Raw genomic sequence first — 25,483 nt, forward strand, 5'->3', positions numbered from 1 at the left:
GGGGTAAATACGCAGAGCTCTCTTTGGCGGCTGGCTTTGATGAGAGTGGCTGGATAAATCCCTTCAAATTTCATCTGTAGTTGAGCTTAACGATGATGAGAGACTGGACTGGACATAGAAGAATTGCCGTAGTATTTCAAGGTTTCAAGCTGTCTAGCTCAGATATAGAGGGCTGAGTGCATAAGCACCATGTTAAAATGACTTCCCTGGGGTCTGCGCTTGATGATGCGAGAAAGCTTTTGAGTTCCAGTGATCCTGAAAGCCACACTGGCAGGCACTTTAACTTCCAGTAGAGACACCTATGTCTGCAAGAAGGCAGATGAAAAGACATCTACTGGTCCACTGAGTTTACAGTGGAGCACCTGGTCAAAAAACAAGTTTGCATGCTTACTCATATCCTGAGCAAGAAAAGGAATTACGTCCAGAATGCTAAAAGCCTCGGTGAGACTTCTCTGTAACCTGTTCTCCCAGTGCCTTTTATTTTTTTCCACTATATCCAACCATTTAGGGAGTTCTCCCACAGCCAGGTGAGAACTTGATTATGGATTTTTTTTGTCTTTTTCCCTAAAGAAATGAAGATCATACACTCTGTTTGTCTGTTCATCTCCTAAAAACAACAATGCTGGAACATGCTGGCCATTTTAAAGCCAGCTGGCCAGAAAGGTAAAGCACTTCAAAACATACCGGACTCCTGTAGATTTTTTGAAGATAGGTGGCTGATTAGAAGGCTGAGACTCTGGCTGTGACTTGAAGAATATCTGGAATATGAGGTCAACTATACAATTAGGTACAAGAGAATTTGTCTACAGCAGAGACACTCTGAAGCTCTCAGCTACGAGGCTTCCACAGTGACTCACAGCACCTTGGACATCACAGAGACCAACACACGCAGTATGGGAAACTAGGCACTCCTCTGCTCTGCCTTTCCAACCGTGTCTGCAGTGTTTCCAGATCACTCTCCAATTCCTTTCATGGCAGGAAAACTAGCAACAGAAGTTCAAACCCAAGCACATTCTAAAAACTCAAAATCCTGAAATATTTGTCAGTTGGTATGTGTGTCTACATATATGTATGTACACATACACTTGTAAACACAAAATCTCAGGCTTCTCAAGCTGGGTTTATGTTTTGGAAGCTTTAGGAGTGTAGTCTGACTTAGGATTCAAATGCTAGGGGCTGGCATTGTTGGACGTCGGATTTTGCATCCCTGAGACCATTTGTTCCTGAAGCAGCCATATTATCTGGGACTCAGGCAGGGGAGTGAGAAGCAAACACTAACTCTGACAGATGGGAGGACTTGTCTCAGGCTGGTGTCTTCTCCAGTGCACTTGCCTATCGTCAGTGGCTATTCTTCCCACCTTTCAGTCTTCCAAGATCCAACAACAAACCCACCAGGGCAGCAACAAACCCAGCCAGCCCACTCCCTCCTCAATTCCACCTTAATCTAGTCTGCTTAGGTAAGGAAAGGTCCAGAACCACCAGGACACTGCCTGAAGGCTGATGCAGAGAGAGACAGAGAGATAGAAAGAAAAACAGGGACTAGGAGAATACTTTTTTTCTTCCTTGTACTCTTTAGTATTCAGCCCTGACCTATTTTAGCCTTAAGCATTGCGTTGTGACTGATGATTGCTCTCCTCTGGCCTTTGTTTTCAGCTTTCAGATTGTTGATGTATTACAGAAATGATGTTGTCTGAAGCACCTCGGCTGATCACCGAGGCAGCAATCAGCTCACCCTTCGATGAGCCATTGAGACAGCCAGGCGAGCAGCCGCATTAGCCTGTCAATTTTGGCTCTTCGAACAGTTAGAACAATTTTGGTGAATTACAAGCAATAGAAAATCACTTTAGCTGCTCATTAGCTGGGAGACAGGAACGATGATAAATGCTTAGGGACTTTGAAAAGGCTTATGCACACACAGCCTCCCTCCACAGCAAGGTCCGTTTAACCCTTGCGCTGCTCGGAAAGTACGGGTAGTTACAAGCCAGCTACCTACTAGGCTCTGCTCATGAACTGGCAAAAAACCCCGCTCTCTAGCAGAAGCCAAAGCTTCCAGAATGAAGCATCTGTGGGATTTGAGACTCCATATCTTCCACTGGAAGGTAACTGAAAAAGTAACTCCATCTCACAGTTGTGAGCAATAGGCTGCTACCTTCTATGCAAGGGGGAAACAAGCACAACAAATTTTTGCAGGAACATTGCACAAAGATGGTGTTTTCCATGATCTGGAAACACAATGACTTCAGCAGGCTTATTTTATTCTACCCACACACACATGACCCATGCTTTAGATGCACAAAAGCATGTACTGGACAATGGAGTGGAAAGATGTATGGGAGTGATGTGATTACATTGCTTAAGGTTGCTTTCTCCTGTGGAAGGAGACCACTGTAATTACTAACAAGGAGTACAAAGGCCTCTCGGTGTAACAGTTTTGTGAGGACGGGAGGTCCTGTATCAGTATTGCAAGCTGCTGACAATGCAAGCAAGGGCATGTTGCAATGCCCTATACACAGGTTTTGGAGGTTTGATATTAATAGTTATGGGAAAGTAACTCAATCATAATACTTGAACCAGCAGTTTCAGCCTGGGATCCTCGCACAGGTCATATCTCTCAGACCCAGGCGAATTACTAGATAAATAGGAGAGGAAAGGATGGGAGAAAAAGGCAGCAGTAGGGGAAATTCTGATAATATAAATGTAGAGCTGCAATAATCTCAGTACTCAGATACTCTTAGGTCATTCACTCACTGGAAGCTACTCAAACACTGTGGTGATAAACCTTGTACAAGAACCTGGAAAGAAGGAAGCTGGAGTGACCTTCTAAAGGATGAGTAGTTTTGGAAATGAGGAAAAATGGATCCCAAATTCATCAGGAGTACGTAAGGCTGCTAAAGACATCCTAGCAATCTGGGCCCAGTTTTGAATTGGAATACTACTGTGGTGGTGGCACCTCACCTGTCTAACACACATCACCTTGACTTGATAACGACTGTGCGAGAGGCAACCATGAATGAGGCCATCTTTACAGCTCACCGTACAAAGCACCAGGTATCTGTGATGAGGAAGCTTATTGTGAGGACTGAATAATTCAGATCTGGCCCTAAAATTCTGAGCATTCATGGACTGAGCTGAACCTCTGAGCACTGTCTCTTGTCCGTTGCTATTTTAGGCAGCGTGCTGAAGGACTGGTTCCTCCTGCCATGTCATTGAGAATGACAAAGCCTCTTTACAGCATTCAGCGGAATTGGATGGATGAAGGACAGGCAGGACAAAGAAGCTGATATTTTGAGGAGCTTCCTTTATTCAGATCAGGTCTTTTAACTTGCCCTCATGCCTTTGTTCTGCTGATTTAATGATTCCTTCCTCCACACCTCCCCTCTATTTCCATTTGTGTGGATCAACCACAGCAGCAGGAAACCCTTTAACTGGCAAAAACATTTGCTCAGCTGAAGAGGTCTGCAGGTAAAGGAGCACATCCAATGATGTCCTTTAGGCATGTAGGAGAAGAAATTGCCATATCTTCTCTACTGGCATTCACAGGACTGTTTTCTACTCTTTGGGTCTGGATTCTGAGATATCCATAACTGGTAAAAGAGGCATTGCTGCTCAGTTTCTCTCTTTTCATCAGGGAAAGGAGGATGGCACAGGAAAGGAAGCTGGCCTGGGAACAGGGAACTGAACTGGGGTCTCCTGGTTTAACTGCAAGCTTGCTGTTGGTCTCCCAGTAAACTCCTTGATTGCAACACTTAGGCATTGCTTGGAAAGTGCTGCAATACATAAGACTTGCAAAACTAAGTCCATTAACTTCCAGTCAAGCTTAAGCTCTAATTTAATATATCACTCCGAAGACATCACTTGGACATCTAAATCATTAAAGCCATATGGTTTTTAACAATCTCAGACCTTTCCCTTTACAAACCTGGCCCTTAGAGTGACTTATTCAGAGGTCACCCTCTGAGACATAACAGCAACAGCACTTCTGTACCAACTGGAGTGATGTGAGATTACTGTGCTGAAGCCTGAGGCACCAGGGTGCTCCTGTGAGGCACAAACACTGCAGGTTTTGATCTGCAGTTCTTGAACTGTGGTCCATGGACTGCAGACAGTGCTCTGCAACTGATCTCTCTGTTTAGAGTGTAGCATCTTTCATGAGATAAGCCTGCGCCACTTTTGCCACCAAGGCAAAAGGCCACCCAGAAAACTGATAAACTCAGATAAATAAGAGACAAGATTATGCTTTGGAGATTGATAACTCTGTGACAATCAAAAGTAAGGCAATGGGATACACCTGGAAGACAAACTGCCGGGAGAGCTCACTAGCCAACATAGTGAGGCAACTGACACACAGAGGAAAGGGATACACAAGATAACTTGATAACTCAAATAACTGATGGACTGAGACAACTTTATGCTTTGGTTGATTAATACACTGAGGTGTCATAAAAAGAAGCAAACTTGCTACATTAGTCCATCTAATACAGAGATGTGACAGATGCATAGAGAATATTGATGTATCAGGACACAACAAGACCTCCAGTTGAGCTGGTGTTCATGTCTATAATTGTTACTTTCCAATTCTGCATTCAGATGGACAGAAGCCTGTAGGAGAATATCAAACTTCCACTAAGACCTTTTTAAATAATAATTACTCCATAGCAGTGCTGTGAAATCTGTTATTAACCTGAGGCCAAAGGCCACTTTGTTAATCAGTCAGGGCTCATATTCTATCAAAAGAAGCTAGGGCTGATTGCTGGTCTAATCATAGGGTGACAGCAACTGTCAGACATGACATCTCTACTAGAATAAAAACAACCCTAAGGGCCCAACTTTGCTGAGGGAGTTACAGACAGTGGCTATTCTGCAGAGGGATTTTGGGTTGGACATGGCAAAGTGACACTTCTATACCACATACACATGGTGATCCTTGGGTTCCCAGCGGGACATGCCCCTACCTCAAGTCTACAGGTAGGAGAGGACCAGCTCTGCAGGGTAACAGCATAGCAAACAGCAAGCCATGCGTGTCCGCTCACACGCACACCCTTCCAGCTGGCTTTCAGCGCCTGGTACGCTGTTTGTTACCGAGAGAGGAGTGCAATGAAAGCAGAAATCAGCGGCATGCTCCCCCTCAACCGGTTCCTTTGCCTTATGCAGCTGAGAAGAAATTCCCTTATTTGCCGACAGTCAGCAGAAACCCTATGGATAGCTCAGGTCCCAGGCAAGCTCTTGCCAAAAAAGGGAAAAGACAGCACAAGAGCGCAGAATGAGGTGGGAACACGTAGGAGGGAAAGGCAAGAGTACAGTGCCTGAGAACTATGAGGGGACAGAGTTATTGAAAAGCAAGAGTGGGGGAATTGGGCTGGAGGGAGGCAGCTGAGTTGTAAAGGCACATAAGCATGCAAGCGAAGGAGGGAATGAACTAAGCTGCTCTATTATAAAGCAGTTTTTGCCCTTCAGCCAACAGTTGCCACCTGCTCTGAGCAAGCTCCACCCTAGGTTCATCAAGCAGGGACTCTGAAGGGAAGCTGCAGCAGCTCCAGGTTCTTTACTTTCAAGCTGCTTTATTGAAATTCTCTCCATCTCCCCTCATCTTCTGCTTGTATTACCGGATTATTGAGTCTCATATTCATCTGTCTCTAAAAGATTAAAATGTCCCCTGGAAAAGGCCATCACGTCCTGGAGGAGGAGATCCCATTTCCACTCCATCCCCCAAGAAATAGTCTCTGCAAAGTTTTTCAGGTTGATAAGTTCCCATCGTTATAAGAAATCTTCTGGCTGGAAATGAGAGTAAAGCCTAAGCGACAGATGCCAGAAGGTTTCTATCCCCCATGGCACAAAACTTTGTCTGCATCTGAATGGGAGAGTGGGGAAACAAGGCGTCACTGCCACCCCCGGCTCAGCATCTTTGTAGGCTCCATAGGGTAGGGCTGACTTGCTGAGATGCAAAGTGCAGGAAGGAAGGGATAAATACAGCTGCAAGGCACAGAGGTTTGGGGACTGCTTCCCATGGCTTTTAAAAAAGGAAACAGCAGGTACCTCGCATAACACATGCAGGGATCACAGGGACTTAGCCACACCGCTTGTTTTGTCTCCCCAGTAGCTGGAGTTTTAGCCACGCTTGTCTTCTTGCTCTGTATTCCTGACCTTTCCCTCGAGACTTTCTGTAGCCTCCAGTCTCTGCCTCCTATTCACATCAGCAATTTCCTTCCCATTGCTCAGGTCCAGTCCCAGTCAGTCATCCCTGGCCTCCCCTTTTCCCTCCCTTCCCAGGCCACACACAGCCATACCAAGATGCATGTAAATCTCAGGGGTTGGGATTTTTTTTTTCCCCTTCTCAGATCTAGACATTTGCTTACATTCTCACTAGCATCCTCATCTTATCCCCATTCCTGACAGCATAAACTTCACACCCCACCCCTTGCCTGGCAAGTGTATTACCAAGATGCCACTGACAACCCTCTGCACCCCACCTGCCACACTCGGCTCTCCTGCTTCACCTCCACATCTCCCGAGCACTTCCAGGGTCACAGCCAAGTGCTTCTTTCCTCAAACTGTTTCAGCTGCTCAGTGATGTTCCCATGTCCAGCGCAGTGCAGGAGGAAGCACTGCTTCCCTTCCCCATAAGCATGTCTTCACGGACAGAGCGGAACACCAGAAAGAGCAAGGCACTCTCATGGTGTTCCCCCATCTGCTTTGCCAGCAAGCAGTGAGGCCAAAAACCAACCACAGCCTTCAAGTCGCACTTGAACTACTCCTCTGCTATCAGTCTTAGTGCCACGATGACATATGCAAAGCAACACCCACCCTCCATAGCTGCCCCACTGTAAGCCACAAATCCAACTAATTAAAAGCCAGGCTTATCCACATCCCAACAAACAGCGCGGTGCATCTCTGCACTTGCTTGGAGCGAAATGCTAGAAGTGCACGACAGCAGGCTGTCGCTGTGACTTATTACTTTGTCATACTGTAAATATTATACAGGCCATATGGATTTTCAATACCTGAGCACCACACTGCCATTAATATCAAATGTAATAAGATATTATATACATGACAATCATAGAAAGAAATTGCAAAGCTCAGAAACTGCCTGATGGAGCTATGCACGGTTTGTTTTTGCCATGAAAAAGTCAGAGGAAGCCATAATGAATCATTTAGCTGACGAATTTTATCTCTTTTTCTGTTTGCAAACTATCTGCCAGCAGATTGTCATTTTCTCAAATGTGTCCATTATTTGGAATTCGTCAGTGGACAATCACTTATGTGTCTAATCATGGGCCATTTCTGAAGGATTTGTTGTGGGTGTGCATCACACTAAACATGAGCTGATTTGAGCAATTCCCCAGGTCCCGTGGCATGGCTTTCTTTCCTGACTGGATGAGATGGTTTGGAAGCCACTGTGGATATTAAAGACTGTGCATCAGAAATCTGCTTAACACGCCTTGGCAATACTCGCTGAAAAACAGCCAGGAGTGGGTCTGTACCATACCTGGACCGCTCTATTGCAGCTGCCGTTAGCAGGTCAGAGCTACCTGGCTGCTGGGGGGGATGATACCACCGGTGGGCTTCTCTGACGTTGCTCTGCACCATCCAGCCTGGCTGACTGCAGCACTGAGATCAAGGGCACCGTTTGCCCTTGCAGGTATTGAAACCCCCACTGAAGTCCCCACAACACTGGCTGCTGCCCTGGCTAATGAGGCTGAGATTTTCTACCATAACCTCCTCAATCCAGGGGACTCAGTGGCAAGGAGTTGCCCTGAGTTTAGGCCAGCAGGACCAGTATTAACCTGGAAAACCATTGCTTTCTTTCCCGAGGATACTTTTCCTTGTTGAAAGGAACAAATTGCAAGAACCTGATAGAAAGCATCTGCCTTTCCACATCCTCCCTATTCCTTCCGCATGGCCATGCCGGCTGATGATAATATAAAGGCAGTGCCCTCGGAGTATATGTAGTTTATAGGAAGCTTTGCACTGACCATTTGCATAATGGACTACACTCCCTAGTGCAGAGTGCGACGTGAATAGCTTACACACGCTTTATTAGAGATTTAATAAAGTGCCTTTCACAAGAGGCACAGCACAGTGCCGAACAGGAAAAACAAGCTACTCACAAAGCACATGGGTAAGCACATAAAGCAAGAATAAAGGGAGATAAGGCAGGGTGGGGCAAAAGTATAAAAGAACTTAAGTTTTAAATGAGTTAACAAGCCCATGATATGACTGTCTGAGAGGAAATTCCTACCAGGTTGCAGACCACAAGGCAAAAAGCTCAGTGGGGAATTTGAAACCAGTGACAGCACAGCCGCCAAGAATAAATCTGACAGCAAATGCACAGAGGAAACCTAGTGCCGGAGCGGTAGCAATAATGATAACAACTCCTGTTCATCTTTATCAGGTGCCTCCTAGCTGTAGCTGTCAGAAGGATTTATAAAGAAGATAGGCTTTCCCCATTTTATACGCTGGGAAACTGAGGCACAGAGAGATGGAGTGACCTTGTCCCAAATCATCAGTGGGGAATCCAGGAGGAGAACCATGTCTTACGACACCCGGATCAGTTCTTTGTGGTCTGTGCCGACAGTTCCCGAACTGGCAATTGGACAACCTGTAACTTACAAGGCTGCAGTAGGTCACCTGCTGAAGGAAACATGTCATCTATAACTTATTTTCATTTAAAAGTTTGACCCTGGAGAAACACTGGAGACCACAGAGGATCTGAGGTCCTAAATATCTGCAACAACTGCATTAAGCCAGACAATTTCTCAGCAGGACATGGAAACAGTCAAATAAACAACAAACTTTCTGTATGTCTCAGATGGGACCATTTTGTTTCCCTTACAACTGCTGGGCAGATATGGGCAGCTCTGAGTGTGTCTAATTGATTTGCTCTCCTGGCAGAGCTGCGGGTGCGGAGGGGAGGGCACAGGTTGTGTAGATACACTTGCATCTGGGAAAGAGAGGGAGAGAAATTGCCTTTTTGAAACCAGTTTCCCATGACAACGTTAGAATTGTACAAGATAAGGATAGTTCCCCCTCCATGAAATACAATAAAAATAAAATATAAAAAGAGAATGGCAACAAGGAGAAAAGCTTTTCAGTCATGTTAGAAAAGCTATTACAAGTAGCAGAACAAGCTTCACCATAGCATGGCAAGCTGTATGCAGCTGCCCACAGTACAATCAGGTGCAGCTTGAGTGATCTGGGTTCTTCAATAAATCTGAAGCTAAGGCCAAACCTGAAAATATTTACAAAGCTTTCCGTGAACCATCCGCTATTGCCTGGCTCCATGAGATCTCTTTTTCTTCTTTCTGGCTCCACCTGTCTGACCTCTTCTGCAGCCTGCATTTGAGACACCCAAGAAATCAAACTTCTCCCGCAGTTTTCCGTCACTGTGGCTGGTGTGGTCGCACACACCCCTCTTGTTTTATCATTCTTCTTTGCCGCTTTGTCTAAATCTTGCCTGTAGCATCACTAGGGAAAAGATCCATCCAAAAAATGCATGGTGCTACATTATTAAATCATAATAATTTCCAGAAGTGAAATCTGGAGTGGAAAAAATGTCTAAAAAAAAGATTTGTTTATATTGAAACTCTCAAGCTCTTTGCTTACCCTCCTGAGAAACATTTGGATAGAAATTGAGACAGACGAGACAACTTCTTCTGGGGAGATTTTAGGCTGAGTAGGAAGATGGAAGTGAAAGAATGCCTCCTCCCACCCCTGTGCTCCCAGCATCGACAAGGTTGTCTGCACACTCCAGCCCTTAAATGCCTCAGTTTCCCTGAGATAAACTGGTCCTATTGAATGCATTAAGATCACCATTCTGGATCTAAATAAAGGTGATTTGTAGGTAATAAAGTAACGTAGTCACCAATCAGCAGTCCTCTGGCAATGTGAGGGCTGCGACAGAGCCAGCCTGTGCCAGAAGTTCTGCTGGGGCTCAGTGAAATAAGAACAACTTCTGGAAATGTCGGATAAATAAAAGCAAGAGATCTTGATGACTAAGTTAATACATGAATGAAATAACAGTTTAGAGCTGAAAATGAAACCCAGATTTTTGTAGCTCAGAAACAGGAGACATCAGGGATGGATTTATCTTAAAATGGAAAGACACAGAATGACAGAACCTAAAAATAAAATCTCATTCTTAGCTGTGCTGAATAGTAAACGATTAGCAGCATCCAGTTGGAAACACCACTTGGGCCATGACAAATACACTGACAAAAAAATCAGCTGAAAACCTAGGAAAGTAGCACCAAGTCTGTACTCTGTCTGCATATAAACTAATGCTGAAACCACTAGGAAGTGTCAAGAGACCCCTGAGCAGAGGAAAGGATACAGAACTGAGCTGCACACAAAATTTCCTTAAAAATAATTGGAACAAGTAACGGCCCAAGAGGACCGGCCCGGGTGATATGCACCACAAATGGTGAGCACACAAGACCTGAAATAAACAGCTCGGAAACAATGCCAAGCTGAAAGCGTCTTTCCCGCAGGACCAGCAGCATGGATCTAGAGAAATCAGTGGCCTCGTAGCCTGTTTGTGAGCGGTGGTTAATCCCTGATCCTACGCACATTTACACAGAGGAGGAACCCGACACACGACACATCAAGGTTAAAACTGGCAATCAATAGCACAGCCTACCTTGGATATTCATTTGATAATGAGAAAATTTGCCTCTTCATGTGTCAATTTCCTCATATGTAAATTAAGAACTATGATTAGACACCAAGATAACGACACTTGGGCAAACCATGGATATTTTAAAATTAATTTCCTTCTGCTACATACACCTGAATGCTAAAAGACAAATGGGTTCAGCCTGACGTTAATGAGAGCTGAGTATGAGCTTTAGGACAATACAGACTTGCTTTTCAGTGTTTACACAAATTTGTGAGCTATAAGGAAGGCACTGTCAGACAGCACCTCTCATTTTCCATTCAATAAAGCACAGAGTTGCCTTTATGCAGACGATTGCAAGAGTGGGGTTTGGAGCAGCCACCAGCTTTAAGGGGACTGTGGCTGAAACAAACACATTTAAACCGATCATGAGTTTCCTGACTATAAGTATCCTAATATTTAATAGAAGTTCTTAATGTATCCTTGGGGAAACTGGCATGCAGAGCAGGTCAACTCTCTAATTCACCAGTGATCAGAGGTGATATCACATTTGTTTGTGGATTAGGATAACTATTGATTGACCCTCTGCTTTGAAATGCGTTAAACAGCAATTTACATACACTCTCAAAAATTATACTTGTAGCAGGACCTGAAACAGAATTTACAAGACCACCTGCAAAATCCATCTTCTATTTCATTTTAGATGTGTATGAGCAATAAACAGCTATAATAGCACATAGACAAGACAACGTGTGGTGCTATCAGCCACTGAAATCCTGTTTCCTACATTAGAATTTTTAATTAATTACCAGTATACATTACCGAGTGAGAAAGCCTCTTACTAGAAAAGGTCACACTTCCCGCTACTTCATTTCACCCTGCCTGCCTGGCTGGGAATATTCACCACCTATCACAGCATCAAATGAGTTCCTACCCGTGTCATATTATTTACAAAACCTTTCACGCAGCTCCAATACGCTGGGACTGTGAGTGATAATAAACTCTATTCTGACATATCAACGGCTCAAGGAAATTTTCTATTGCAATTTTCAACACAAAATGAAACATCCTAGCAGGAGCCAAAGCTGGAGGAATCTGTTCTGAGAGGAATGATTTCAGGTAATTTATCATTATGAAATGAAAATGCAAAAGCCATTGAAGTCTCCCGAAAAGATACAAATAAACCCATGCTGTAAAGTCCATGATCAGTGAGGGTTTATATTCAGCAGTACTTGGTCCAATAAACATCGAGAAACTAAATCACTCTTCATATATTACAGTTACCTTTCAGGGTGTTAGGCAGGGAGCCTTGCATTGCGACTAGGACACAGTGCAACCTCCATGGCATTTCCCTCCAGAGTTTCTCTTTGCTAACAATACCCTGAACAGTAAACTGGGGAACCAAACAGCGTACGTGGGGTCAAATGAGATATTGAACTACTGCTCTCAGAACTTGTCCATAGCATCTGTCACCCTAGATGTTGTGGAGTGCAAACACGGTTGGTGAACGTTTTCAGAAACAGTCAATTGGTCAAAGAGCATAGTCCCAAGAGGAAAAATTTACAGGATTATTGCATAATATTTTTATCACACATCTTGGACAACTGTGAGTGAAACAGAAGGTCTGCTAGGCTTGAATAAAATGTTTCTGTTTGACCTGAACATGAAATATGTTGCTTTACTGACTGGAGAATCCAAGATAGAAACCAGAAACTTTCTTGTAGAACTCTGATCAGGCTTCAGCATACTGCAGAGCTGGTGGACCTTCTGATACAAGCAAGTTTGGTTTGGACTTTGCAGCTTGCATGGCCATTCCAAAGAAGTGCTCAGAAAAAGCAAAGGTACTTGAACTCCCCTAAGGGCAGCAACAGAAGGCTCCTAATTCAGGGAGGAAACTCTTGTTTCCAAGAGCACTTTGTGGGAGAAGCGGACGTTATTGCCTGCATTCAAAACCTTGCAGAGTCAGCATGTCCTCACGGGTCCACCTCTGCTTCCTGAAGTTAGCCAGCTCCTCAGTCCCTTCATCAGCCTTTGGCTGGTAGCGGCTTGGGATCAGAACAGCAGATGGGTTTTGTAGGTGCCAAGGGAAAGGCACTTAGGAAAGGCAGCATGAAGATAACAAACTAAAAGACCTGGAGCTGTTACATGTCAAGAGTAACAGGCCTGAAAAGTGCTGCATGGAAAGCTGGAATTGCAAAAGTCATGGCAACTTTGGCTTGAGTTTCAGGGGTATGAAATTTCCACCCCTGTAACTTGTACTGCACCTGATCTGTCTCTAACCGGTGCTATTAATCTCACTTGTCTGCTCGGATTCCTGCTGTCTGAGGATTGGGAAAAAAGCAGCGGGTCACTCAAATGGCTCTTTAAGGAAATTTCCCTAGACCAGGCACAGATGAGAACTGAGTTATATTTAAGAAGATTTTGTACCATGAGTCTGATGGTTCATTGGTCTGATTATGGACAGTTTTGAACCTCATAAGAGTGGTAAATATCAGGCTCCCTGAGACTTGCCGAGTGTATCTAAACAGAAATTATGCCTTCCTGTCAAAAACGCCTGTGTTTGTGCCGAGAGTGACAATCTCTGTTACTGTAAGGAGGGCAGCAGACGATATTAACAGGGCAGACAGAACACTACGCTGCATAAAGGTCCCCAAGCTGTTTGCACAAGCAGAAGGTAGAGAAGACACATCCATCTTGAGTCAGGTAGAGCCCACCCATCAGAGATGCTCACGGGTACTCTACTCCATCAGCCCTCTGCCTTTCTCCTGCTGCCCCCCTCAATCCCTCTGAGGTCAACGTGTCATATTCTCTCCCATTGCTAATACAGCAAGCACAGGCAGACACAGTTCCGGCTGCAAGAGGTTGCAGAGGGCTCGGAAAGTACAAATTTCACCTGCCAGCAACCATAAGAAAATACTACCCCAAGGAAATTGGAGAGGGCCTGAGGATTTGGTGCAGGCTCCAGCAAGGTGTTTCAGCCTTGAAGAATGCAGGGTACTGGAATGGACACGGCAATTAAATATTTAAATATGAAGAAAGGCATAGAGCTTGGTGAAGGCAGCTAAAGAAATAACAGCCAAACCCTCTGATCCTTGAGTGATTGTATTAGAGAAAAGAAACCCTCACTGGAGCTTGTTTGACTTTCACTCCTCAGTTTCATGCTTGGAAGTTCAGGCCTGTCTTTCATAACACACTGAAAGAGGATTTTCAGTTGATTGGCTCCCACAGATACCTGAGAAGAGGTGTGATGGCACTGGTGTCCTGTCTTCATTGGTACCCAGCAGCATCTCAGAGAGTTGAAATGATGTTTCAGAGGGAGAGAAAAAGAGAAGAGACTTGCACAAACCCTACCTTTCCAGCCAGGCACTCTGCAAGTTAATTGAGATGACACAGCTTTAGACAGAAAAGTTTCTTTTTTCTTCTGTGTCTAATGCAGATGAAGGGTAATACGTATGAAACTTGTTTTTCAGTAGCAACTTGAGAAGTAGTCAAAGTTTTAAATCTAGGGCAAGTAAATCAAGCAGAAATAAAGAGAAAGGACATGCAAGTTGTAGTTGTCCTCCTCTATCGCTGAGCATGCCAGCCCTGGGAGGTCAGAGCAGAGGCTGCAGCTAGCAGGCAGCATTGGAGCACGTCCTCGGTGAGCAGCCCCCTGCCCCTCGCTGCCAACCACTCCTCAGCACCATCTCATCGCATAGTGCCACTGATACTGCAACTATCCAGGAAAAAAACAGCTCAAGAGAATTTAGAGACATCCAATCATATGTAGCAGGAACAGCAGTGCTGGGAAGAACTGTTTTGGAGCTCACCTGGCTTTGTTCTGGCCTCCCCAGTGTGGGGAACAAGGGCAGCATCTAACTGGGATTTAAAAAAAAAAAAAAAGAGAGAGAACTGGCAGAACAGGTGAGGTTGGACATGTCACAGTTTGTCTGTCTGAAAAGTCTTGGAAATATTATTCACATTCCCAAACTGGCAAACACTAAGACATTGAAAGAAAAACCCATTAACTCCTATATCTTTAGATAGAATTCTTTCCCAGATGCTCTTTGCTTCTCTCTGCACCAAAACTCTGGTTGTACTCAGTGGGGGACCTTTTGGTATGGCAAGTAACTAAAACTGTCAGGATTTCACCTATTATTGGCAAGTCTAGAAAGGAAAAGCTGGTTTTAGAAGGAAATGTGCTTACACAGCTGGGTAGACCAAACTACCACAAATGACAGTAAATTTAAAAATAATCTGAACACTACTCTTCCTGCAGCCTTGAAAAGCTTGCCTAATTTATTTTTTTTAATGGTTTATCAATTTTTAGGCATGCCTTCAGTCGCTGGTTTAGCTGGTCCAGGAGCACAGCAAGGGCGAATACACTAAGCTCCACATGTCCCGTGAGAACTCCTTCCCTTATAAAATCTCCACTGGTTTTACAAACACTGAAAGCACTGCTGGGTCACCAAGTTAATGTGAATCTAAATTGCCAGAGGATGCGTCTGTAGCAGGGCTGGAAGCAGTCTGGCTGTGGGTGCCTTCCTCTTTACAGCTGCAGGGCTCTGCATTGCCTGTCCCTTTCCTAACTGAGCATCCTCCTCCGGTATAAAGCTGTAGGGGCAGGTGTTCTCATCCCAATGGAAAAGAAATGCAGGGAAACATTTTTCTCAGCTAAAAGCTACTGGAAAAGAGCTCATTTTTCAGTGAGAAGTCAGATAGAGCTTCTTCCTTTTTCACAAATACATTCAGCATTTTTTCCTGCATTTACCAGACTTGAGAGCCTCACTGGGAGTAGCTCAAGAGGCCTGGGGGGGGGGGGGGGGGGGGTGTATAAATAAATAAAAATGTTACAGCTCTATTGCAACAATTCTGAGAAAAGAGACAGAGGCACGATATCGGTGAACTTCAGTGGGATACCACAAGGTGAAGTACACAAAAATAAATAATCAGGAAATATTTCTGTAAACACTACCGCAGGGCCAGCCCTTCCTGTCTATTCCCACTCACTGTCTGTGAGCTGAGAGCATCTGTCCACATCTCCATGCGCCAGAAGGATTACCACAAAAAGGAATTTACATTCTGTCAATTAAAACACCATCAAGCTAAGGATTAAAATCACAAACACATGAATTAGAGATGGTGCCAAGGGACCGTACCTATCTATCTTTCATGACTTTTCTAGGTGCATGTTATAGAAGCTTTAAAGGCACCTTTAATCTGCTACATTTCTGTGCATGGCATTTGTTTAAGAGTGGTGACCAACGAGGTCTCAACAGGTGCTGGGCAAGCACGAGCCGGGATTGGCATTCATACGTCTCACTCTTAGATCCCATGCACAAGTGGTACTTCCCATTGCTCAAACCCAAGCGCTCATAAAGTGTTGAATATTACCATGACAGTCACCAAAACACCACCCTCAAACCTTGCAAAAACACCTTTAAGCAAGGCATGAAAATAAAAGCTGGAGAAAACTGTTCCACTACCCCGCACCAAGGGGAAATGGGGCTGCTGCGTATTCCTCTAGCACTGGGTAAAAGGGCTGTATGTAGCACTTACTGCATTAAGTCCTGCTAAATTTTAGCTTCAGGTTAAATCTTGTGAGAATGAGGATGCAAGCTGTAAATGGTTTGCAATATGTACGGGGGGGAAAAAAAAAAGTAAAATGTTTGATCACATAAAATAAGCCAGTGATCAAGGAATGGGTTCAGCCCTGTGCCAGATTGCCCATCAGGAGATGAATGTACTGATAGCTTCATGTTTTATGGCCTGAGTTAACCCTGCTGCGGTTTACATTGAATCAAGGTGGAGCAGATGGCAGGAGGGTTTCCACAGTGTAACCATGCTACATTTCCAGTTCAAATGGCAGCCCTTGGCTCCGCTAGCAAGAAACAAGGAAAGAAGTTTGAGTTATTCTGTATTCCAGTGCAGAAAGACCAAAACATTTTGATTTCAGCTTAAGTTACCTTCTGGGTATATTCACCACACAAAATGGCCTTTCTTCCCCGGTGACTGTAGTGGCAGGCAGCACAAAAACGCAATGGAAAAGAATAAGAATGGCACATTTTGTCTTGTAACTGTCCTCGTATCACATGCTTGGGAGAGAGAGTGTTGCAGAAAAGTCGCTGTGCTGGAGCTTGAAAGAAGTGAGTTTAACCCCTGATTCTGCCTCCAGCTTCCTTTACAGTGTTCAGGACTTGGATTCTTCCTGCGTTAAATGGAGGAACGATCTCTCCCTTTCCATTGTACATTCACTGCAAATTTTTTAAAGGAGGAACTGTGAATATTTTGCATACTCTGATCAGGAACAGAATCTCTATTTGTGATCTTAATACTCCATAATAAATGGGTGTAGATCTGCGCATGCTGGGGTCTGTTCCTCGGCAAGCTGGCACGGCAGGTATTTTCCACCCTGCTAGCTCCCAGCGCCACGGCTTCTGCAGGAACAAATGGAGCCTGGTTACAGTTAGGGAAGATTATTACAATTTGATTATAGGCTTGGCTCTGATGGCTCACTCCATGCTACTGAGGGAGGAGAAAGAGTACAGTCCCTGACCTTTGGAGACTGCAATGCAGCCAGGGAGAGAGAAGATAGGAAACCCACAGTGGAGAAAATGGAAGAGGCTGCAAATTCAGGGTCACTTGTCTATGTATTTTAATAACAACAAAGTGGCAGCAGTTTTCCCAGCAAAGGTCAAACTGTGCTTCAGAGAGGATGTGAGGCAAGGGAGCCAGGCAAGCTTCCGGAAAAGCTTGTCTTTAACCTGCAGCACCTCCGTTTTCCTCAGTGAAGGTACTCCTCTTGCTCACTTTGAGTACAGGCTTCAGCCCTGGCTGGGGAAGGAGCTGCAGGTACGGAGATGCAGCACAGGAATGAGTCCAGAGCTGAGGCAGGAGGAGCAACTAGTACCTTAACGTGCACTGAGCAGCCATGGTGTAACACCTGCGAGCAGGCCCTGCCACCACGAGGAGTCCTGTCTGCCCTGTCCTTCATCTCTCCCTGCTGTGTCCCCAGTCCTGCATTTATGGAACTCCTACCTCCTTCTAAGCTCTTTAGTTTTGTACCTTCAGCTTCCTCCAAAGGTACCTGTGTGATTTTTACAAGATCTAATGCACATCCACTCCTCTGGGAGCCCTGAAGGTCTTTCATGGTTAGAGGCTGGGTCCATGCCCAAGTTACCTTGGACATTAGAGAACCTTCTAGCAGTAGATCATGCTACATAGCACGTACTTGAAATGTCCTTACATAAAAAGGCCAAAGCTCAATATTCTTATTCCTTCTGAACCTTGTGCTGGTAGCTGTGTCTTTTCCTCATTTCTACTGATTGTAGTAATGAAACACAAACACAGGTGCTGCTACTGGGAGGAAAAAAGAGCAAATCCCCCCTTCTTTTCCTCTCTGCTCTACCATTGTGGTCCCAACATGGGTGCAAGCTGCCTGCCAGCTGCCAGCTTTCCCTGGTCTTTTTTCCCCTGGCTGTGGTTACACCACCACCCAAGAACTCTTCGCTGCTATGATGAATGAGCCGCTGCCTGCTGGTGAGAGGCAAACGTCTCGAAACTTCCCGCTGCTTTTACGAGCGTCAAGCTCAACAGCAAGCCCGATTGACAGGCAAGAGCAAAGCAACTAAACAGCGAACTCCCCACCGCCGCAACTGCTAATGAGCCACTTACTTGGCACGAGCCCTCCCGCTGGCAATGGCACAGCCCCTCTCTGCCAGCTCCCAGCTGCCAGGCCTCGGGAAAGGGAAGAGCCACACAGCAGGGGGGGAGCCCAGCATCGCAACACAAGGCATTGGAGGGTAAAAACTGGTATTTTTCAGCCATTGTTACAGGGCCCTGAAGGAAACTGATTTTTTTTTTTTTCCCCCCTTCCTTCCTGCTCCATCAGGAAATAATTCTAATGAGCTCTGAGTCTGAGGAGCATAAAGCAACACTGATTTCATCTTTGCATACCAGGTCTGACCGCAGAGCTGCGGCTGCATGCATGGTATCCATTTTGTACCTAAGCACCTCCTCAGCTCATTGACATGCGTGAGGTCACTTCGTGGCAATAAGTGGTATCACACATCTCAGGAAAGCACAGCTATTTACCTTTCTTCTTGCAAGCCAAACTTTCACAGCAATAGGTTGTTAATGTCTTTGGAGTTGCTGGTCCCTGTGTGGGGGAGACAGCTTGTGCCTCCAAGCTGCTGTTGCCTGGAGAAGACATGAGGGTGAAGTTTAAGGGACTAACTCCTAATGACCTTGCAGAGTTACACAGCCCTGCTAGGGGACGGTACGAGTCTGGCACCCCGGTCTCCTGTTTTCTATCAAATTTGTCTCTGTGCAAAAGATTATGGCCCAAATTAAACAATATGAAAAACACGTGCCAGCCTCCTCACTGCATTACTGAATGGTATTACACTGAGGCACCGCTAAATCCACCAGTTGCACTCCTTTTCATCCATGAGATACATGGAGCTTGGACCCACTTCTACTACTAAAGGCAGTCAAGCTGCAGCCATTTACACCAGTGTTGGTTTTGGCTTACTGCATCTACATTAGTTCTTGCTACAGTGTTCCACGATATTAGGTGCTTTTCTCAAGCAATGAGTGATGAAGACACTTATGGAGAACTTTATAGCACTTCAGTTGACAATTTTCTGGGTTGAATGTGCGTCTCCCTCATAGCAGAGGTCTCTGCACCACAGATGGTGTTTTACATATAGCAGTAAAATGACATAGTTGGAGCTGCAGCATATGTGCCTTTGCTGTGTCTCTGTATCCCATGCAAGTCCACCAGGTCTCCAGTGAGCTCCCATTTTGCATACCTCAGCTTAGCATTCAGCAGAGGCAGATGGAATGCTGGCCTCTTGTTCTTCCTTCCACTGGTAAAAAAAGATTGCAATAAAGTGGAGAAAAAGAAAATTAGCAGGACCTTGCTCACGAACATTATAATGTTTGCCTCCACTACAAAGCCACAGCTTTGCAACGTTACAAAATTGCTGCTCTCTTTCCTAGTCCCCCCTCAAAATAAATTGGCAGCACTCACTTTCATGGGTTTCCATTTAAGAGAATCCTGCAGGTTCTTTGGCATTTTAAACTTGTAAAACGTTTCCCACCTGATTCATTGAGGATTATTATTAAAGTGAATTTAGCACTGACTAAAGCTCCTGGATTGTCAATCCTGGGAACGTGATGTTCTTTTCTGCTACAAGCTATTACAGCAGGGACAGGAGAAGATCATTTCCCAGAGATGCTCACCAGCCTGCTCAGCCTGACCTCAGTTAGGAGGAAGGGCAAAAGGCTATTTCCCACTCAGACACTGCCTCCTCCACCAGCTCTTTCTGCTGTGGCACCACGCTGCGATGGAGAGAGCTGACTTTCTGCCTTCTTCGCCCTGCAGCTTTCTAAGGAAACGCCTTGACAAGCTTTTGTTTCCCCTGAAGTCCCTCGAGATGAAGCACTACTGAATTCTCTCGAACAGGCAGAAGAGAGGCAGCGTGTTTGCTGGCATGTCCAGCTTTCAAGCCTCTCTCCTGCACTGACTCTGCCAGGGGTGATGGTTGTGTTTCTGGGCAGCCCGTCTTCCAGGCTTGTCATCCCTCTCTTACACGGAGACGCACATCATTTTACTCCTACCTTCAGTTTTAAGGGTGAAGTAGTAGGGGGTATAAGCAACACGAATGCTATATATTTCTTTGTATTTTCAGTTGACTGCACAGAATATTTTAGTTCACACTAAAATATTCCTGAGGGGGAAGCAGAACTTTCCTACCCCTTTATTTTTGATACCCAAAGAGAATCAAGATGCAGCTGATTCGATGCAATGACATCAGCTCTCAGCGCTGTCGTCTCACACTGTTTGGCAGTTTTTAATCTTAAAACTCCAGCTTTCAGAGCCACATGATAAGGCTCAGAAAACACAGGAAGGCAACGCAAGCATCTCTTCCTTTTGACAGAGGAGAAAAAAAAATTAAGATTGTGATCACATGACCCCTTCCAGGCTCTGAAAAATTATGGCAACAAACTTTGGGATCTCTTCCTATCTTCAGTAAACAAAACCCTCATAATTTTGGAGCCAATCTTGTGATTTCTCGAAACATTTCACTCATGATTCCCAACTGCTCAAGGTTGGCAACATCGACCCTACCCTATATTCTAGGAGCACATGACAAGGAGACTTGCTATATCAGCTAACTTGTAAACACTGTAAACTGTCTGTATTTATGTTGAATAATCACTTATGCAGAGCAAGCAAAAAACAGACCTCGTAGTGCTAAAAAAAAAAAAAGTGGTGGGGGGGATGAAATCAATACACCCTTAGTTCTCTTGTCTCAGCAAAAGGAGAGTCTCAGGCAGCTTTTTAACCCTTTCACACTCTGAAAAAGAGGACAAATAACAGCCTGAACAGGCCAATCTCTGCCTTGTCACACTTGTTAACGTTACCTCTCTGGTCTGATTCAAGATGTTGTGACAACAGCCTAAGCTCATGTCCAATAAATATTTTAAAATGAGACACATATGGTAAAATATTAAGACCCACGGCCAGTGTAATGAAGTGGTGTGGTTCCTGGGCGGAGATGCGCCTGTGGGAGCTAGGATCCTCACCCTGCAGGGGCAAGGGATGTCACAGTTCACCCACAGGTGCCCTGATGCATCGCTGAACTGGCACAGCAGGCCCACCAACATGTCCCAGACAGCAGCCAAGCTGTCTCATAGGCTGCTCACCTCATCCTATTGCCTTTACTAATGGCAAGCAAGCACATCGCTTCTCCCATCTCATCAAGAGCTGATGCTACAAATGAACTACAAAAGCTCTACATCTGCATCCCACGCTTGCTCCATCCTCCCTGGATGCTCCCTAGTTCCCAGAAGATGCCAGAGCTTTGTGGTGCAGCAAGCTGAGGAAATCAGGCCAAGGCTGCCAGCTCAGCTCCTGCGCCCTTAACATATGCAGGTAGCGCTACTGGTCCATATGATGTCATCCTGGAATTAGCATGCTGATTAACAGCTGGCTTCCTGCCATTCTAATAGGCTCTAAATACCTCTCCTAGGAGCTCCTAAAAGGAATTGGATTTTGGAAGGGGTGGGAGAGGATATTTTGTATTCACAGGATCTTCTTCATACCCATAGGACGTTAGGTAATTCTCAGTAATTGTCCTACACTCTGTTTTTAAAAGCTCGTTGTTTTCAAAAAGCATTTCATTGGCAGGTGCTCCTGAGCCTCCACCCCCCATTCCTGGCTCCCCCCTTCCCCCCTTGAATTATTGATCTTTAGCCAGAACAGGATTTGTCTTCATTATACGTGAACTGCAATCACCACAGATATTAGTGTAAACTCCTGGCAGCAGATTGATTAGTTCCTTGCATATGGAAGCAGGGGGTCCTTCCCACAGCTTTATCAAGGATCCCCAGAGCCAGTTGTTCTTTACAGGACACAAAAATGGAAATTAGATTTCAGTTAAATACATCAGAAATTAGATTAGATGTTATTACTTCAAAAAGCCAAGCTTGGGGGAGCAGTGCTCCTCAAAAGACTGAAAAAAAAAAAAAATTTTGTATGGAAATATCAGTGGCATCACTCCTTGCCTCAATGATTTCCAAGTGGGAAAACTCTTGAGTCTCTCTTACCACCAATCATGACCAACAGGTCCAAGAACAATCCTCCACAGTAGGGTGCAAAAATAAACAGCGATAAGAATAGAAACTCATGCCCTTGAGAACTAGAACTGCAAAAAGCAAGTCTTTATTCCCCATGGCCCAGCTGCTTCTGGTCTTTGCTTGTTGCAAGCAAGGAGTTAGAGACCAAAAACTGGTTGGGGAGAGGTATTCTTCCACTGGGACCCATCATAGCTGGTGTATAAGGAAACATTGGAACAGCAGGGCATCCAGGTGGACCTGGCCAAATAGCCTCTCCTGCAGGCACAGGCATTGACCAAAGGATCCCAGAAATGTGCACCAAGACCACAAGTCTTCTCCACACAACAGCACATACGGCAGCCTGGGACATCACGAGTACTGGCAGTGATGGTTACCACAGCCAGGCAGCATCACTGCACAGGGCGCCAGGTAAAACAGACCATGTTTGTACCAGACGTGGAGACCAGGGCTTTGCACGAGGATACGCGCAGGGGCATTGCTGAAAGACAAACGTGACCTAGGAGTCACAAAGTAGTAAGTTGGCATGCCACTCCTGGCACACAGAGTTAGAGCTCAGCAGCATTCCAGCAGCCACGAGGAGAGCTGCTGCACAGGGCAACATCACAGGGCGTTTTCTGAGAATCACAAGAAATGGTCTTTTCCCCAAGGAAAAGTCAGAGAGTTTTGAAATCATCACTTATCAGTAGAAAACCTTACAAGTTTTCGTTCTGTATTTAGCTAGTCCACAGGCTCACACTCTGACCTCAGCCAAACCAAGCAAGCCCTCCCATCGCCTTGTATCTCAGTTGATGCTTTTCTTTCAGCTTGGGAAGCGATAGTCTGGGTAGTTCCTGTTCATTCAAAATACTGTTGCAAACATCATTTTCCTTAGCCACCACCCTGACCCCTTCGTGCTTTCCTCTCTTACCATCCCTTAGCTACTTCCTATCTACCACCCTCAGAACAACTTGTTTCCACTTCAAGCCTTTTGTTGACTGTCAGACTAAACTGAGATAAGATAAGGTGGCCTAATTACACTGGTTATTATGGAAAGCTGCAGGTTTAAGTAGAAATAAGCTATACAGTTAACATTTCTATTATGAGGACTCTTGTAAATAACTTGGTAACAGGCTGTTAGTACTTTTATATTCATAGCCTCTTTGGCCTGGAAGAAAAAGATGATTAACATATGTAAAAGCTCCAAATGATCAGCATCCTTGATGCCGATCCAAAGAACCTCCAAAGAGCCATTCCTCAGACATGTCCTTTTATAACCCAAACCATTTCATTTACATATTCATTTACATATGTCCCACAACACTTTAAAAGTTTCTTGTTGGATTGGTTCAATAGCAGTTCATTTATATTTATCTCACTTCCACATTTGTAACATCGTTAGAGTCACAATGAGCTTAAAATACTGTAACAAAATCCTTGGTGTTGGAACAGCCCCACCTCAGAAATGTCTTATTAAAATTCCTCATCACCCAGTCTCAAAACATCTTCTAATCATATTCCAGTGCAACAAATTAGCAAATCGCAAGGTTGTAGCTCACGTTATCCAATTAAATGAAAATGAAGGACTTCAGCTCTGTCAAAGACAAATTATTCCTACTGCTGTTTTCAACAAACTTGGCCTCCCATTTCTAGTCTCTATGCCACCACAGCTACCGAGGCACATCCTACCAGCAGCAAAGACATGTTGCTCAGAAGGCAATGCCAAAGCAATTTTCCCAAATGTCCTATTGTCCCTTGCCTCCCATGGACCTTGCGGACCCCCACAAGGATGGCCCCATGGCCCCTACCTCCGACAGACAGTCACCATTGATAGAGTATCCGCCACAGGGAGGTCCTGCTCCACGCACAGGGCTTCAACCGGCTGCAAGATGAAGAATAATCCTTCACTTTTTCAGTTCTGTCCCTAAAATAGTTCTTCATCTTTTGTCAGTCTTTCCTATTGATATTACAAGCTCTCCAGAGACATTTTATTTAGAAGTCAGCACAATGGAGCCGCAAATTCCCTCACGAACACAGGTGATATTCCTTTCTTAATCATAACGATCGGCACCATCACTGACCCTTTCATACCACGTCCCAATCTCCCTGTCATACGCAGCGGTTATTTTTGGAGCCATTTCACGCATCTAACGTGGTTAAATGGCTTTCATCATTTTGGCAATCAGAAAACTCGCTACCATACAAGGACAAAGTTTCTCAGGAACAGGAAAGCTACTCAAGAACCTTCTTCTCATTTTCCAAAGCTAACAGTGTCACTGACAAAGGCATTCACAGGTTCTCTATGCAATGAGCTAGAATTAACGAAGGGGTGAGTCATTTTTCATTTGCAGAATTTTAATGACTATCATCAACAGCATTTGCATTCATTATTCCTTCATGACATACCAAAGAGCTGGGAAAATTTTTGCACTTAGAAAACCACATCACTGCGATACTAGTTATGTCGAGGCCTTAATATTTATTTGAATTATTCTTGGCATGTTTTTTCTTCTCAGAGCACTATGGAGGATGTAATTACTGAAGTAAATATATATCCCCCACATGCATGTTTCTATAAAATAGAGTAAATATACCACAGGGATGATCATTTCTATAATATAAATATTTTTCCATTGAAGGATCATATGATTTCATGAGTAGAGTTTCCTTTTTTTTTTTTAATCAGTCAAGTAACTGTGTGGCTTGTGAATCTATGTCAGAGTGAAATTCCATGGCCAGGCTTTTCAAAAAGAATAAAGGATATGGATTATGTTTTTTTCATAGAGAATTTGGTGTATTTCCATGAAGAACCTGAATTTCAGAGTTGCACATACCTCAAATCAGACACTTCCAACACGTCTCCAACCACAAGCCTGAAGTGTGAGATGGGCTCTGTTACGAGCCACTTCTGCAAAGGCACAGCCTGGCAATCAACTGACCACCAGAGGAATTCCCCACCACGTCCTACAACCCCAGTTTATAGAGGCTGCCCTTAAGAGTTCAGTCCTGACAGCCAGTGCGGTTGCTGGTTTCCCTGGTGAGAATGATGAAAATGAGGCCGTTCATGCCAAGCAAGGCAACAGCTTTTCTGATTTAGATTTTCCATCAATAAGAAGAGCTCAGAGATCACTAATTTGAGCCAATTGGGTCAACAACAGACTCCAGAGTGTTCTGGTTTTTCATTATTTGATAAAATAGACAAACTTCACCCAATACCTACCCAGCAGTAAGTTAAAACCCTCTCCAAAGAAATTAAACCCTCACGCTCTC

Source organism: Falco biarmicus, chromosome 9 (assembly GCF_023638135.1).
Source record: "Falco biarmicus isolate bFalBia1 chromosome 9, bFalBia1.pri, whole genome shotgun sequence".
NCBI lineage: Eukaryota > Metazoa > Chordata > Aves > Falconiformes > Falconidae > Falco > Falco biarmicus.